The following is a 16,547-nucleotide window of genomic DNA, read 5'->3' as shown; positions in this document are numbered from 1 at the left end:
ATTACTAAAGGTTCCATCCATAACCATCTTCAGAACTGCCTTTACCACACATACTCTGAACTCACCTGTAGTGGTCTGTAACCACAGGCCCTGCAGGACATCAACTCCCAAAATATATTCAGGGATGGGAGGGATGTATACAGTATACTCCTTTGGGGGTAAATGCCCCATCCCCAATGGGATTTGGGCTTTCTTCACTCTAATTTCCTTATTCTCATAGCCATCTATCACAGCAGAGGTCCCAGGAAAATGCTCAGGGTTGCCAAAAATCAGAGAACATTGTAGCTCACAGGGCCTTGATGAGTCCATTACACTCAAGGCCTGTATGGCCTTGACTGCTTGTTTAGCAGCAGTAAAAGCAGCTGCACATTTCATCCCAGTCCCACTTGTTGCCCTTTCATACCAACTGGTATAAGGGCTTCAGACTTTGTGCCAAGTGTGAGATAAACACTGTCCAATAGCCCCAAAATCTCAAAAACTGTTGTAATATTGCCACAGTGGTAGCGGTTGGGAAAGCCTGGCCCTTGTCTATGACTGCTTGTAGGATACCTTCAGTTTTACCCAACCAGACAACCCCCAAGAACTTTACTGATAAACTAGGTCCCTGAACCTTGGTGCTGTTCACAGCCCATCCTTTCTCCTGTAGATGTTGCAGCAGTCTAGGAACTGCCCCTTCTAAATCTGAATCAAACATGAGCATAATATCATCAATGTAATGAAACAGACACAGCATTGGTGGTTTCCTCCATGTGGCCACATCCTGGGCTATAAGTCTGTGACAAATGGTTGGACTGTGGAGGTATCCCTGTAGAAGGACAGTGAATGTCCACTGCCAGCCTTCCCACATAAAGGCAAACTGTTCCTGACTTTCCTGTGCTATGTCAAGAGAAAAGAAGGCATTAGCAAACTCCAGAACATAATGATATATCCATAGTTCATAACTGCAGTGTCCATAAGGGCTGCTGTAGAAGGGACAGTAGCATGCAAAGGGGGTGTGACTTTATTCAGTTCCCTGTAATCCATCTTCATATACCAAGAGCCATCTGGTTTTATCACTGGCCACAATGGGGAATTAAAAGGACTATGAGTGGGATTTATGATGCCCACCTTATTCAACTACTGTAGAGTTTCTCCAATTTCCTTGTGCCCCCCAAGCAATTTACACTGCTTAGTATTTGTTGCCCTCTGAGGTACAGGAAGAGCTACAGGTGGGTGGTTAGCATGTCCTCTCAGAACTGCCTTTACCACATGTACCATCACTCTGAACTCACCTGCAGTGTTCTGTAACCACAGGCCCTACAGGATATCAACTCCCAAAATATATTCAGGGATGGGAGAAATGCACACAGTATACTCCTTTGGGGGTAAACACCCTATCCCCAATGGGATTTGGGCTTTCTTCACTCTTATTGCCTTATTCCCATAGCCATATATCACAGCACGGATCCCAGGAAAACGTTCAGGGTTGCCAAAAATCAGAGAACATTCAGCTTCTGTGTCCATCAGCACCAGAACACATTGTACATTCACAGGGGACCAATTAATTGCTAATTCTACATGTGGCCTTCCATCCCCACCACATCCCCCAAGGTGGAGGCCTAAACCTGCCCTTAGTCAAACTGTGACACCCAATCATCCTCCTTAAGGGTGATGGCCCAGGTGAATTCTCAGTACTATCCCCCAGGAATTATTGCAGGGGCACAGGCCAGACATGATGCTTTGACTCCGGCTTCCATATCCTAGACCTGAGCAGCTGGAACTACTGCCCTGGCTTTAATTGGTGCCATAGTTCTGACAAGATCCTATTGGGCTGCCCATCAAGTTTTTCTTTCATTACTCCGGTCTTTATCAAATCAACCCACATCTGGGTCCTCGAGACCTTCATGGGTCTTTCAGTGGTACCCTGTACTTCCTTCCATGCTCTTATTATTTCAACCTCCCCCAGATCTGCTAAAGTACAAGTGTCCTCACTTATGGGTTGCCCTATGTCAGGGGCAAGAATAGTCACTAGGGACCCAGAGAGAGATAGGGAAGCTGTACAGAGCACCAGATTTCTCAGTCCTATTGTGAACAACTCCTCATCAGGTCCCTGGGGGTCCATATTCCAGGTGATATTTTTCATGTCCATCTCCCATAACACCTGCTGAAGCTCTGCATGTTTTCTAGATAGTGGGTAAATATAGTAAATCACCCTGATTAAGCCAAACTGCCCTGAAGGCTGCTGTCAACCAATCCAGAAATGCCTGATTTCCTGAAGTGTGATGGGCACTTTGCAACAACTGCCAGAGGAAAGGGTGAGTCACCAGGGAAGCTAGTCTACGCATTTCAGAACCCAACATATCAATGTTTTCCACCCTCACCCTCACACCCCAAAGATGCAAAGCCATGTAGGCAGAGGTTCTGATGGCTTCTGCCAAACCCGGATTCTCATGTCCACCAGCTCATCCTGGGTATGGGGCAGAGTATGGACTGCTCTACAACCTGGGGAGGGTGTGGCTCCTTCCCCTGAGGAGCCCATGGTTGTTGCATTTTTATTTTCTTAATTACAACCGGGTGGGCCTTGGGAGAGACTGGTTGCTCAGTGGTGACCTCGGCAACAGATTGGCCCTCAGCCTCAGCCCCACCTCCTCATCCTCTCCTCTACCATCTCTGGGAATGAAGGCACCACTCTTTCCTCCCCTCCCCAACAGCCCCTGCAATGCAGATTCTCCTGCTGCCCCCCTCACTCACTGCTAACGTATCTTCCAGGAGCTTGACCTATCTTCTTAGTAACTGTCTCTCTCAAAGGCATCACATAGGTCATCACCCAGGTCCTCCAGGTGGCAACAAAGTCTGTCTCTGTCCTTGATAATCCTTTTCACTATCTGGATTAAGAGGCATCCCACAATCCCAGCTTTTACGCAACTATTCAGGGCCTCTAATCAGTCTTCTATTTCACGGAGGGCTAATTTCACAGCTTCTGGTGTCTCCATCCTTCCCCAATTCTGGGGAAAGGCCCACCCATCTAGGAGGTGCTTTACCCTATACCAGTTCCCTCAGTTGGAACTGGGGCTCCTCAGTTGGAACCCATGGAAAAAGGGTTCCCGGGGATGCTGTACCCTCCACTGCTGAAACCACTGGGGCCTCCCCACCATCCACAGGGGGGTTCCAGGCATCTCCCCACCATCTCTAGGGGCAGCCAGCCCAAGGGTCACACCCATCAATACAGATTTTGGGTTCAAAGGTTCTGCTGGCTTACCCCAGATGTAATTCTGGCTGGGGGGAATATTTTCCCAGCCCATGGCAAATTACCTTTGAAACAGAAAATAGCCAAAGGGAGAAATAAAGTGGGAGAAACCTGTTTATTGCCAAGAATCAGTTGTCCACTTCTGCTCTCCTGTGTCTCTCACAAGCCAGCTGCAAAAAGGGACCCCAGTCAACCTTTCCAGTACAGATATTCCCTCACTCCCCCATGTAATTACCTCTTAATATGGAAATGGACTACTTTTCTCTACCCCTTGGAAACACCAGTATGAAGAAGATGCACTAAAGTCAGGCAAGAGATTCTGGAAATATTGCAGTTTTACCTACACCATCTTTCTGATAAGAGGTTAATATCCAAAATATATATATAAGGAATTTATACAACTCAATAGCAAAAAAATAAACAATATGGTTAAGAAATGGGCAGATTATCTTAATAGACATTTTTCCAAAGGAGATATACAGGTGGCCAACAGGTACATGAAAAGATGCTCAACATCACTAATCATCAGGGAAATACATATCAAATAAACAATAACATATCAATTTACAACTGTTAGAATAGTTATTATGAAAAAGGCAAAAGAGTGTTGGTGAGGCTGTGGAGAAAAGAGAACTCATGCATTATTGTATTATTGGTGGAAATGTAAATTCATACAGCCATTATGGAAAACAGTATGGAGTTTCCTCAAAATATTGAACAGAAAACTACCACTTGATCTAGAAATTCTACTTTTGTGTGTGTGTGTGTGTTGGGGTTTGGAGAAATAGAAAGATATTGGATATAAAAGATACAAGGGTACAAATTCCAGCTTCAAGGTGAATAAGTTCTGGAAATCTAATATACAGTATGAGTATATTTAACAATACGAGTATGTTTAACAATACTGTATTATATAGTTAAAACCTTTTAAGACAGCAGATTTTAAAATTAACACAACACACAAAAAAATGGTAATTATGTGATGGGTTGGAGTTGATAACTAACATTATTATGGTACTCGTTTTGCAATATATATGGTTAACAAATCGTCACATTGTTCGTCTAAACTTAAATATGTTGTATGTCAATAATATCTCAAGAGCTGGGGGAGAAAAAAGAGAAATGGTTAGTTGGTTGGGACTGATCATTAAGCACTCAAATGTGCAGAATATGCAGTAAATGTGATACCACATGTCTCCTTCATATTTAGTGTACTCTACCTTACAAGCAGATCTTGGTTAGAAATACTGAAGAATGCAGATGGGAAATATTGCATGCTTTTAAGTAATCTCATTTAACATTCTGGAGGATTCTTGCTCTTGTACACTCTCATCTGAACTTGACAAGAAATTTAGTATGGGGCAAACTCAACAGCAGTGGTTTATATAATGCAATATGGGTCAAACTGAAGATTCCTAATTTGCTTCATATGTAGAATTTTTTGTGCAGTTAGCTGAGTAACAGAGAAAGTGTCGTGTTTAACCAACTGAGCCCCTATCGTTCTTATCTCCCAAGAAAAACTGCTTGAATATTCAAAGTTTCTCAAGACTGAATGCATCTTGCAGAGAGTTTGTGTCTAACATTTGGCAAATTTTAGGAGATCCTAATTTGGAGAGAAGTCCCTAATTTAGTCCTCAGATCTCAATGCTGTTTGTGGTTCTTTTCTTCCAATATGCAGAATAGAACAGACAAATTAGAATTCTGAACATTTGGGAAATATTCCTGATAGGAGACAATTTTCTTACTTCAAAGTGGAACTGAATCTATAACATGAGATGTTACTTTTATAATAGGTTGTAAAAAATAAACAATCCTTGGTTTATATTTTAAAATAATTGAAAAGCCTCTCTCACCCTCAAACAAAATATTTCCCAATATTAAACAAAAAATCAGATGTAATATTAAATTAAAAATCATTTTAATTAGTGCTAAAACAAGCGACATAAATGAATTCAACGTTGGCAGTGCAAAGGTTTATCTAAATCTGATAAATGTACTGTGGCTATCTCAAACATAAATAGTACTTAAAATAAAAGATTATTTTCCTATCCTGAGGATCCTTTTGTAATAAAATATTTTCCTTCTTCACTATCTCTTCACTTCCATTTACCATTCTCACCAACATAATCTGGAAAAAATTATATAACTTAAAATATCAGGCAAACAGTTAAATGTAAAGTTATTTATGTCCATTATCCACATTGTTTAATCAATTGCAAGTCATGCTTTTGAGTCATAGTGAACATCACACTTCTCTGCCTTATTCGCTCTGGTTCTGTAGGGCAGCTAGGAATCTAATGTTTACTGTAACCGTACTTAAACTCAGCTCCAGGAATTGTGACTTTTTTTTTGTTTCCTCTGGGTCCCAAGATCTTTATTTTTTTTTATGGTCGCCCAGGGAAGTCTTAACTATTAACGGTTAGAACATATTTTTGCTCTGGGCCTCAGTTCCAAAATCTGCATCCCCTGTTCTTTTCCAGCTCTCTTTGAGGCTGTCACCTGTCTCTCTGCCCCTTGTTTATTTTTACACCTACTTCCCTCTTCAGCTCCAGGAAGGGTCTGCGCACGCGTGGTTTTGCCTGCGCGCCCCGCCTTCGCCTTTATCCGCGGGGCAGTGCTGCACCCTAAGGCTTCTCTAAACTGGGCGGAGATTTGGGCAAGAGCAGATTTCACGCGTGTAAACCGCTGATTTGTGACAATGATATCTAGAGCAAAAAGCAATCTATACATTGCTCTCTTTTTACTATTTCCATGGAGGATTAAGAAAGGTTGAACTTAAAGGCTCTTGAGAAGCTGTATCTCCTTGCCTCCCGGTACCTGGATGTCGGGGAGGTTTCTGGCAGAAGAATGTGGAATGCCCCCCTTGCTCTTTAGGTTTCTGACTAGAATATCCGTTGATACCTCACATGCGTATCCAGTGACACCCCGCCCACCCTTGCTGTTTGTCATCTCCTGGGTCAAGCAAATATTAGATATTACTTACACTGCTCCTGCACTATTTGAAGAAAAGAGTTCTTTCCCTTACTATGAAATATTTCAGGCAGATGCGATGGCATGTATATGAGAGGTATAATAAATCACGGTGAAATAAACACCTCTCTACCTACCACACTGCTTTTAATAAATATTTCATTATCTGGCAATAAAATTCATAGCAAACTCACCTACACACAATTTTTAAATAGTGTAATAAAGTAGCTGTAAGAAAAATAGCGAGAAAGCAAAATAAAATGTATTTCAATCTGTAAATGTTGGGCAACACGTTTGCTAGAGATCTCATAAAGCAGATACATATCTTCCTACATACTTGCCATACCTTTGTTGAGATGTAGGGTACGTAAGATCTGAAGCCATTCCATATGGGAGCAGAGTGAGGATGGATACTAGAAAAAGGAAGGAAGGGACATAGGGAGGAAGGTAAGGAGAGAAGGAGGGAAGGGAGGAAGTCTAAAGTTGTGGGAAGTAATGACAGACAAGATTTACTAAGCTGAAAAAACAATTAGGGATGACAGGCCCAGGTAAAATACACACTGGAAAATAATCATAGTCTCTCAAGTGATCTTCTGAGCTGGATTTGAAGCTGCAATGTCAAAATTATTCCCTTTGTTGTAGCCCAGGATGCAGCCTGAAGTGCGATATACTGAAACCCTTTTTATTTACGTATGTAAGTGGAAATGCTAGAATATATTAAATGGGAAGAATGTGCAGATTGAAACATTGAGTAGTTTCAAAAGGCTATCTTTATTTCATTTAAGCTTCCCTCTTCATAAAATATGTTAACATTATGTAATTTCTTTTAAAATGTCTTAGTATTATCACCTCTTAAAATGCTACCAGTTTCTATTTGTTAAGACAGTTGGAAGTCCAATATAGTAATGCCAAGAGTGTGCACCTAGTCTTGAATTTCTGAAATGTCCCAGAAATGGATGTTATGATCCACTTATCCGTGTTGAGGACTCAGAACTCCCCAGTGTTCCCTTTGTCCTCACAGACCCTGCATTCCTGAGGAATGCTATCCTGAATTTTGTGTTTGTAATTTCCTTGGTTTTCACTTAGTTTTAATATGCATGCCTGTGTTCCTAAGAATATACTTTTGGATATTAAGGAAATTGATATATATATATATAATATTATACTCCATGCTGTTTTCTTGTGGCTTGCTTTCTGTCCCACATCATGTTTGTGAGAGTCATCCATGTTGATGCTTGTAGTTTTTAGTTAATTCACTGTGAGTCACTGTTTTCTATAGAATGAATATAACATGTATTCTCAGAACATGTGTGTTTGAGTTGTTTCCAGGGTTTTTTTTTTTGATGTTATGAAAGCATTGTTAGTAACATTCTTTTACATGTGTCCTCATGTCAGACATGAGAGCTTCTCTAGGGTGTATATTTAGGAATAAAATTCATGGGTTATAGACAGGCTCATGTCTAACTTTAGTAGGTAATGTCAAGTGATTTTTTTTCAAAATGATTGTACTGACAGTCAGACCACCTGTTTATATATGTTCCTATACTTCCTCACCAACAGTTGGTATTGTAAGACATATTTTATTTTTTTATTGAAAAATAATTGACATACAATATTATATTAGTTTCAGGTATATAACAGTGATTTGTTATTTATATACATTACCAAATGGTCACCATAATGTGTCTAGTTACTATTTGTAAGGCTTTTATTTTTGAAAATATATGATGTGAAATGGTATCTTGTAATTTAAATATTAATTTCCCCAAGTACTAATGGTACTGAGTATCTTTTGAAATGGGTATGAACTATTTGAGTTTTTCCCTTTTGTGAATGCCTGTTTATATCTTTTACACATTTTTCTATTGGATTTCTTACTGTTTTTTCATTCTTTATATGCTCCAGATACATATCCTTTGTTGTTTATATGTGTTGTAAATATTTTCTCTCAGTTTTTGGCTGTCTTTTCATTTACTTGATTACATATTTTGATGGACAGAAATTCCCATTTTATTTAGTAAAATTAATCAAACTTAAAAAAACTATTGCAATGTTTGTGTTATTTAAAAAAATTCCTTCTTCAAAGTGACAAATACTTTTTCCAATTTTTATTAAAGTTTGAAAATTTTGGCTTTTTTATTTAAATTGCAAATCCATCAAGAATTGCTTTTTGTGCATGGTATGAAGTAATCAATTGTCCCCTCACCATTTACTGAATAATACTTTCCCCTCTGATGTGCAATTCATCACTGTTGTATTAGAATACTATATGTGAGTAGATCTTTGCTTCTGCTTTCTATTTAACTGCATTAGCTCTGTAACATACATTTTAAATACTAGAGTTTTTAAAAATATGTCTTGATATTTTCTAAACCGCTCAAATAGTCTACTTGAGGAGTATCTTAGCAAATTTTGGACCTTTGCTTTCTATATGCACTTTAGAATCCACTTATCAAGTTCCATCCTAATATATTTTTGTTTATAGAAGTCCTATTTGGCTTTTTCTCAGATCTGTCCAATAATATTTGACAATCTCTTATTCCTAGTTAGTTTATACTTAGATATTTTTTATTTCTTTAAATATATTAAACATATTTCTATTTTCTTGGTTGATTCCAAAAAATATCTCTGTAGATCTGATTCTTTGTTTCCACCAGACTCATGGTTCTGTCCATTTGTTTCCTTACCATGCTTTGCATAGATCCAAGATAGGCCCCAGCCTCATCCAGGCACAAGTTGGGAGAAGAAGACATTGCATTGATTTTCTGCAACTTCTCAGCTCCTGAGAAGTTTTTTCTTAGGTTTTGTTTTGGATATTTGGTCATTCTTTGTACAGATTCTATGTGACAATATAATTTCAAAATTATATACCATTAGATATTTTGTTTTTCTTTGTCTTCTTTACTCTGAGACAGTACAGAGTAGTGGTTAAGACTATGGACAGTATTATCATACTGTCTGAATTCAAATCTGGACTTTATTAATTACTAACTCCACAAAGTAAAATTTACCTATATGAGCCTCAGTTTCTCACAGTGAGTTAGTATTAGTACCACAGTTCAGTGGCATATTGGACTATAGGTATTAATGAATGAATGCATGTAAAGCTTAGTGAATGAATGCATGTAAAGCACAAAGAGTGCCTAGTACATAGTAACAACTCAATAAATATTCATTATCATCAGCTCTATTGTTTCTCCTGTAAGACCCAAACACTGAGTCTTTCCCTTACTTGATATCGATAAGGGTGTGGATGGATTGACAGGTGCTGAGCGAGAGAATCATTAGGTCCTCCAGAAAGTACTTAACAGTGTTATGGTAGTTCTTATTTTGTTTTACCCTTAAATTCAATCTCAAAAGAGCAGATGAATCGTCTTAATTATTTTTTCCTCTCTTTAGTTCCAAAGAGATAAATTTACTGGAAACATTTCCAGTGAGAGATCCAGATAGAAGTCTTTTGGAAAATGTGAATGCAAAATAAATGAACCCTGGTCTTAAGTGATTTTGCTTAGAATATTGAGAGTCTGTATGTGATTTTACTGCAATGAGAAATGTCCATTTTTTTTCCTAAACTCATATGTAAACATTTTAGATGAAATTAAACTTGAAAATGTAATTTAAAAAATCTTTTTGTTTTTTAAGAGTATCCTTCTTCTGGCATCCCCTTCCTTTGGATTAGCCATGAGCTATTTGCCGAAACACTACTTGTTTCCTGTGGTGTTTGAAACTAGAGGTCCTCAACTAAAGCAAGAAGGATTTTGCAGCTCCCGCTACCTTTCAGCACTCAGCTCAACTGGTAATTTCCTTGGGGATTCTCATGTACTACTACTGTTAAAATATTCATTAGCACTTTGGATCAGACCTTTCAGTATAAAATTATTTCAAATCTACTAATTAGTCAAGGTGAGACATTTAGCACATTAAATTACTTCTACGTAGTTTTATTACTAGTAATGATTCAGCCTGTTATACCCGAACAATTTTTAAATCCCTTTAAAAAAAATTTCTGCAGTTCCTTAAGGATCCACTTATACCTTTAAAAAAAATCTCTTCAGTTCCTTAAGGATCTACTTATATGGTCTAAATTTGGGCTTCATTTATTCTTCTTTTTGTAGTTCCTTGAGGTATAAAGTTAGATAGTTCATTGAGATGTTTCTTGAGATTTAAATTTCCCATGCTTACAATTACTGTTCTGGTATGTACTTAACTTTCGCAGATTGTTAAAAGAGACTTGCGAAATAAGAATTCTCTAAAGATGTTTTGTTTGTGAACAGTATTAAGGAAGGCCAGGTTTGGGGTAATAAATTGCCCAACTAGTGTGTGTCAGGGTTACCGACTCACTTTCTACGTTCACCCCCATTAATTTGGTTGATGTAGTCCTATCCCCCCAGGTAGAAGGAAGGAGCATTTTGTTCTTCCAGGCCAAAAGCTTTGAGATTTATTCGTGACTCTGGGTTTATATTCCAAGGGGTCTCAAACCTACCAATGAAGAGGTGACAGCCTGGAACTCACCTCTCTTTTAAAAACTATTCTGCTATTTGAAGAAAGACAGAAATGACTTTTAAAGGATGAGTATCTTTTAATTGAATTCAATGTAGTTCTTAAAACTATATTTATTAGCAATCACAGGAGATTTTAACCATTCATTGAAATATATAATTTTTGTTGAATGATAGCTAAATGCATTGTTCTTTATTAAGATAAATATTTGTATTATAGGTTAATCATGAGATTGAGACCAGCAATGGGAAACAAATGTGTTAGAGTGGTTCTATGATGTATAGTGAGTGTGTTGTATTCCTGTGACCTCTCTGAGGTGTTGCATACAGTTTTCATTCCATACTAGTGGGGAATTTTACCAAGTTTGCTCCTGTTTATCCAGTGTCAGTTCATGACCCTCACTCACCTCTTTAATAGTCTAACTTAGGGCTTACCTATATATGAAAGACATCACTGTAATTATTTTCCCCAGGTATCCCAGTGTGGTACAGTACCATATTTAAACACTGACTGCAATCTGTAGTGAGATATACATTTTATTTCACAACAGCATATATACATGTGCACTCATGCAGTGCAATTGAAAATATCAAGAAACAATGTACACTTTCACTATTTAAAATTTTCTAGATATTTCTATTTTATTTCATTTTAAAAAAGCTAGTTGGGGCATACTGAATGAATTTAATGATCCATAGTTTGAAAGATTTGCTATTCTAAAAATGTCTGCATATGAAAAATTTACATTTAAGTACTAATTTGTTTCCCCTTTCTTAATTAATTACAGTTTATGTTGTTGCCAGTCACAACATAAGATAACCAGTGTTACCACACTCAGGTGATAAAACTCTTCCCAAAACAAAGCTCTCATTTTTATTTCTGTTATGTTCTGTGACATAATACAATCATCCATTGACCTAAGACTTTCTTCCCAGACCCCAAGTCTAAACTATTGTCCTATGGGTTGTGGGTGAAGTACCTTAGGGGTCTTCTTATAGTTGGGAAAATATATTTCCCCAACATCTGTAGTTTAGTTATTGCTTTGTAAGCCTTGGGTGAAAAGTTTCTGACATTTAGCTATAAGGCACACAAAGAGAAAAAGAAGTCTTAAACTTATTACTTTCCTGCAGAGGAAAAGTCATAAACAAAAAGGTAAACTCGTTACATTTATATTTGTCTATCAGTTGTCTTGGTTGTCATGAAGAAGAAAACACAAATCTGTCTCCTATGTGTTTTTGAAAGAGAAATTGCTGATGATGTGACCATGCTGCAGGGCTATGACCAGTCAGTCAGATTCAGTTATTTGCTGTTTCATTCAAATTTTGCTGTTAGATCAGATGAAATTGACCCCAGGGAATGGGAAGTGCTTCTTACAGTTAGATCACCTGGTCGGAGAATCAACAAAGAGGCAATCTTTGACTTCACATCTTACAGGTCATCCAAGTACTCTTAGAATTTAAGGCAGGATCTCTCATTTTTCTCCTTTTACACTGTTTCAGCAAGAAAAGAAAAATTAGATTTAAATGCCTAAATCACAAAAAGCTTAAAACCAAGGTTTATATTAGGTAGGTTTTTATAGCATCTTGGCTCCTGTATCATTTTGGGTGAAAATCAAAGGAAAGGATTGAAAAAATTACCCTTGACTAGAAGTGAGAAGGAAAAAGTGATGACACATGGAGTTTTTAACTATTTAAGTCCCCATAATAACCAATCTGTCCTTCAGTGGTTATAACTAGGCTCAATTTGTCTGAAGAAATTTAATTTTGAGAATATGGAAATAAAAATAAGAAGAATAATGTTTAAACTTTATTGAAATAGCTTGCAAATTATGGACAGCATTTGATTAGTCATCAGAATATCCAGGATTTTTCTAGGATAGTTGTACAAAGGGGTTATCTGTTTTTTGGACTTTCTTGCAAATGTACCATTTAAAGTTGATATAATCGACATTGACTTCCTCGTTCTATTCAGCTTGGGCTTATAGAATAACTATCTCATGCAATATATGAAATACAGACAATTTTCCTTCCTCTAAAATGGAAGTTTTCAGTTTCAGAATTGACTCTAAATTTATACATTTTCAAGAAAATAGGAGCTTTCATTGTTTCAGTTTTGTAAACCTTCATAAAATAAAATGCACTTTCTGATAAATGAGAAAACATGAGAGAAAAAAATGGCACACTAATCCCTTCCGAGGCATTGCACATTTATTAATAAATAGGGTAAAACCTTGGTCACTTCACTTGGGAGCTCCCATCCCAGTCACGCAGAACCTCCTGGCACTATGTGCTATGCTGAGGCTCAGCCCTGACACCAGAGATCTGTCTGTTTCAGCCTCAAATGTGGATAATTCCAAATTACTGCCACTCATAGTCACCAGTTATTTAGTACTCCTCTCCTGTCTTTTATTCTCTCCCATACTCTCAGCCTCATGATGCTCTTGTTTCGTTCACCATCTCACTACTTACTCCCTTTGCTACCAAACCTTTCAGTTCTAGCTTCTAGAACTCCTTTTCCACACTTAACAAACTACTCTAATTGCTAAACCTTTTTCACATAATACATTTTTAAAAAACATTTGTTGCCCTCACTAAACCGTACCCTTCCTTGTGAACCCAAATGCCCCCCCCTGGAGTACTCCAAGTAGAAGCACTCATTCTCTCAATACACCATTTATGGTAGATTGAGAGATGCCCTCCATGTATCCACATTTTAATATCTAGCACCTGTGAATATGTTACCTTACATGGTAAAAGAGACTTTGAACATGTATTCGGTTATGGATCTTGAGCTGGGGAGATTATCCTGGATTATCTGGGTGGGTCTAATAAAATCACAAGGATCCTTATAAGGGGGCCAGGAGGATAAGAGTTAGGAAGAAGTTGTAAGGAAGCAAGCAGAGGTCAGAAAGGAGAGAAAGACGGTGCTTCTGGCTTTGAAGATGGAGGAAATGGCTGCTCACTAGACTCTGTACGGAGGGAGCACAACAAGGAGCCTGAAAGCTGGGCCGAGGGAAGAGGGACCTGCTTCCTCCGTTTGCCTCCTGTGCCTGTCCCGGCAGCAACGCTCCAGCAACGGCCCCTCGGTCTGGCATTGTCAGTTCCATTTTGTAGCTTTGCCCTTTTTCCTGAAAAAGTAGACTCCTTGTGCTCTCCTTTCGCCCAACACATTCATATTCCCTTAGCCAACGGGTACTCTTTCCTCAGCGTGAGCTCTGTAAGGTCTCTTATTTCAAGCCTGTAAGCTTTAAATTGTGATTAATTTTAACCTCTTCCCTTTCCCTTCCCAGTTTTTGGCGTGAAAACTCTTTTCAATAGTTACTGCATCTATAATACCCACTTCCTGCCTTTTTCCTTCATTCCTCCCTCTCTCCCTCTCTCCTTTCCTTCCTTCTTTCTTTCCATTTTGTTTTTCATTAAAAATTTTTTTAAGATCCATTTTATGTAGGTATAATTTGCATGCAATAAAATTCATGAATTTTTATTGTGCAGATCAGTTATAGTTGACTAGTAAATTTACCCATCTACCTACCACTGCAATCAGGATATAAAATATTTTCAACACCTGAGAAAGTTCTCTTTTGCCCTGGCAGTAAACCATCATCCACTTCAAGCCCTAGACAACATTTGATGTGTTTGACACTTTATATATTAGTTTGTCTGTTCTAGAACTTCATGTAAATGGAAGCATACAATATATACTTTTTAGGGTCTTGGTTCTTTTGCTCATAATAACTTTGGGGTTATTTATCAATGCTTTGCACATATTAAAATTGTTTATTCATTCATTTGTTGATAGACATTTAGATTGTTTCCAGTTTGATGCTACTATGGATAAAATTGCTATAAGCAAATCTTTTTGTATGCATATATCTTCATTTCTCTTGGGTGATATCTAGGGGTGGGATAGCTCTATTATATGGCAAATGTATGTTTCATTTTATAAGAAATTGCTAAACTGTTTTTCAAAATATAAAACAAAGTAGTTTTACACTCCCAACAGCAACATGCAAGAATTCTGGTTGTTGCACATCTTCACCAACACTTGCTTCTGTCAATTTACAGAAAATTTGTCATTCTAGTGAGCACACAGTGGTTTATCATCGTAGTTTTACATTTTTATTTCCCTAATGACCAGTGATGCTGAGCATGTTTTTGGTCATTACTAGCCATTTCTACATCTTGTTTTCTGAAGTATTTCTTAAAATCATTTGACCGTTTTTAAAATTGAGTTGCTTGTCTTCTTATTACTGAGTTGTGAAAATTCTTTTTAGATATCAGTCTTTTGCCAGATATAAGCATTATATTGCCTTTTAATATTATGAATGGTTATCTTTCCAGGAGCAAATTTTTTAATTTGGATGAAGTACAGTTTATCAAATTTTCTTTTTCATTATGGTTTAGCACTTCCTGTATTCTAAGAAATCTTTGCCTAATTCAGGTACTGAATATTTCATCCTATGTGATATGAGTGAAGGGTTGAGTTTATTTTCCTAATGAACATACAGTTGTGCTTATGCCATTTGTTAGAGAGACTGTCCTTTCCTATTAATTTATCTTGGTAACTTCGTTGAAAATTAATTTGATTGTATACATATGTGGACCTATTTCTGTACTATTTATTACTTTCCATTGATCTATATGTTGATCCTCACACCAATACCATAACCATATCTTGATTACTATAGTTTCGTGGTAAATCTTCAAATTAGATAGTGTCAGTCTTCCAACTTTTTTTTTCTAAAATTGTTCTAACTATTCTAGATTCTTTGCATTTCCATGTAAATTTTAGATCCAATATGTCAGTTTCTACAAGAAAAAAACCCACTGGGGTTTTGTTTAAACTGCATCAAGTTTATAAAGCAATTTGGGGAAAATTGGTATCTTAGCAAAACTCAGTCTTCCAAACCATGGAATTGATATGTTTATTTATTTAGGTCTGCTTGAAATTCTCTTAGCAAAGTTTAGTAGTTTACAATGTACATATTTTACATGTATTTTATTAAAAATGCTAGGAATTCCATGTTTTCTTTGTATCACGCAATTTGTCAAACCCACTTGTTAATTCTAGTAACGTTTTTTTCAGATTCCTTGGCTCATACTGGTAGCAATTAAAAAATTTTTTTAAATGTTTCAGTCTGTATGCCTTTATTGCTTTTCCTTGACTTATTACACCAGGTAAGACCTCACATAGTGTTAAAGAGAAGTGATTAAAGCAGACATCCATGTCTATTGCCTAATGTTAGAGGAAAGGTGTTCATATTTTTACTACTAAGTATGCTGTTAACTGTAGATTCATCATAGGTGCTGTGTTAGTTTCCCAGAGCCACAAGAAAAATTACTACAAATTAGGTGCTTAAAACAACATTAATTTATTCTCTCAAAATCTGGAAGCTAGAATTCTAATAAAACAAAATGTTGGAAGGCTCATACTCTTCCCAAAAGCTCTAAAGAAGGAGAATTTCTTGCCTCTTCCTAGTTTTGGGTGGTTGATAGTCAATTCCTTGGCTTATATCTGCATTACTACAATTTTTGCCTCTGTCTTCATGTGACCATTTTCTCTGTGTGTGTATCTTCACATTAACTTCTCTGTGTCTTCATGTGGTCTTCTTACAAGGACATTGCATTTAGGATCCAGTCCTACCGCATCCAGTATGACCTTTCTTAACTTAATTAATTATATCTGCAAACACTCTATTTCCAAATAATATCACATTCACAGGGAGCAGAAATAAGGACTTCAGCAAATCTTGTTGGGGATCACAATACAACCCACGACAAGTTATTTATTGGGTTGAGAAAACTTTGCTGAGAGTTTGTATTATTAATGGGTATTGAGTTTTGTCAAATGC

This window comes from Manis pentadactyla, chromosome 1 (genome assembly GCF_030020395.1).
Source record: "Manis pentadactyla isolate mManPen7 chromosome 1, mManPen7.hap1, whole genome shotgun sequence".
In the NCBI taxonomy this organism is placed as follows: Eukaryota; Metazoa; Chordata; class Mammalia; order Pholidota; family Manidae; genus Manis; species Manis pentadactyla.
The sequence above is the reverse complement of the archived record's forward strand: the minus strand, read 5'-3'. Positions refer to the sequence as shown.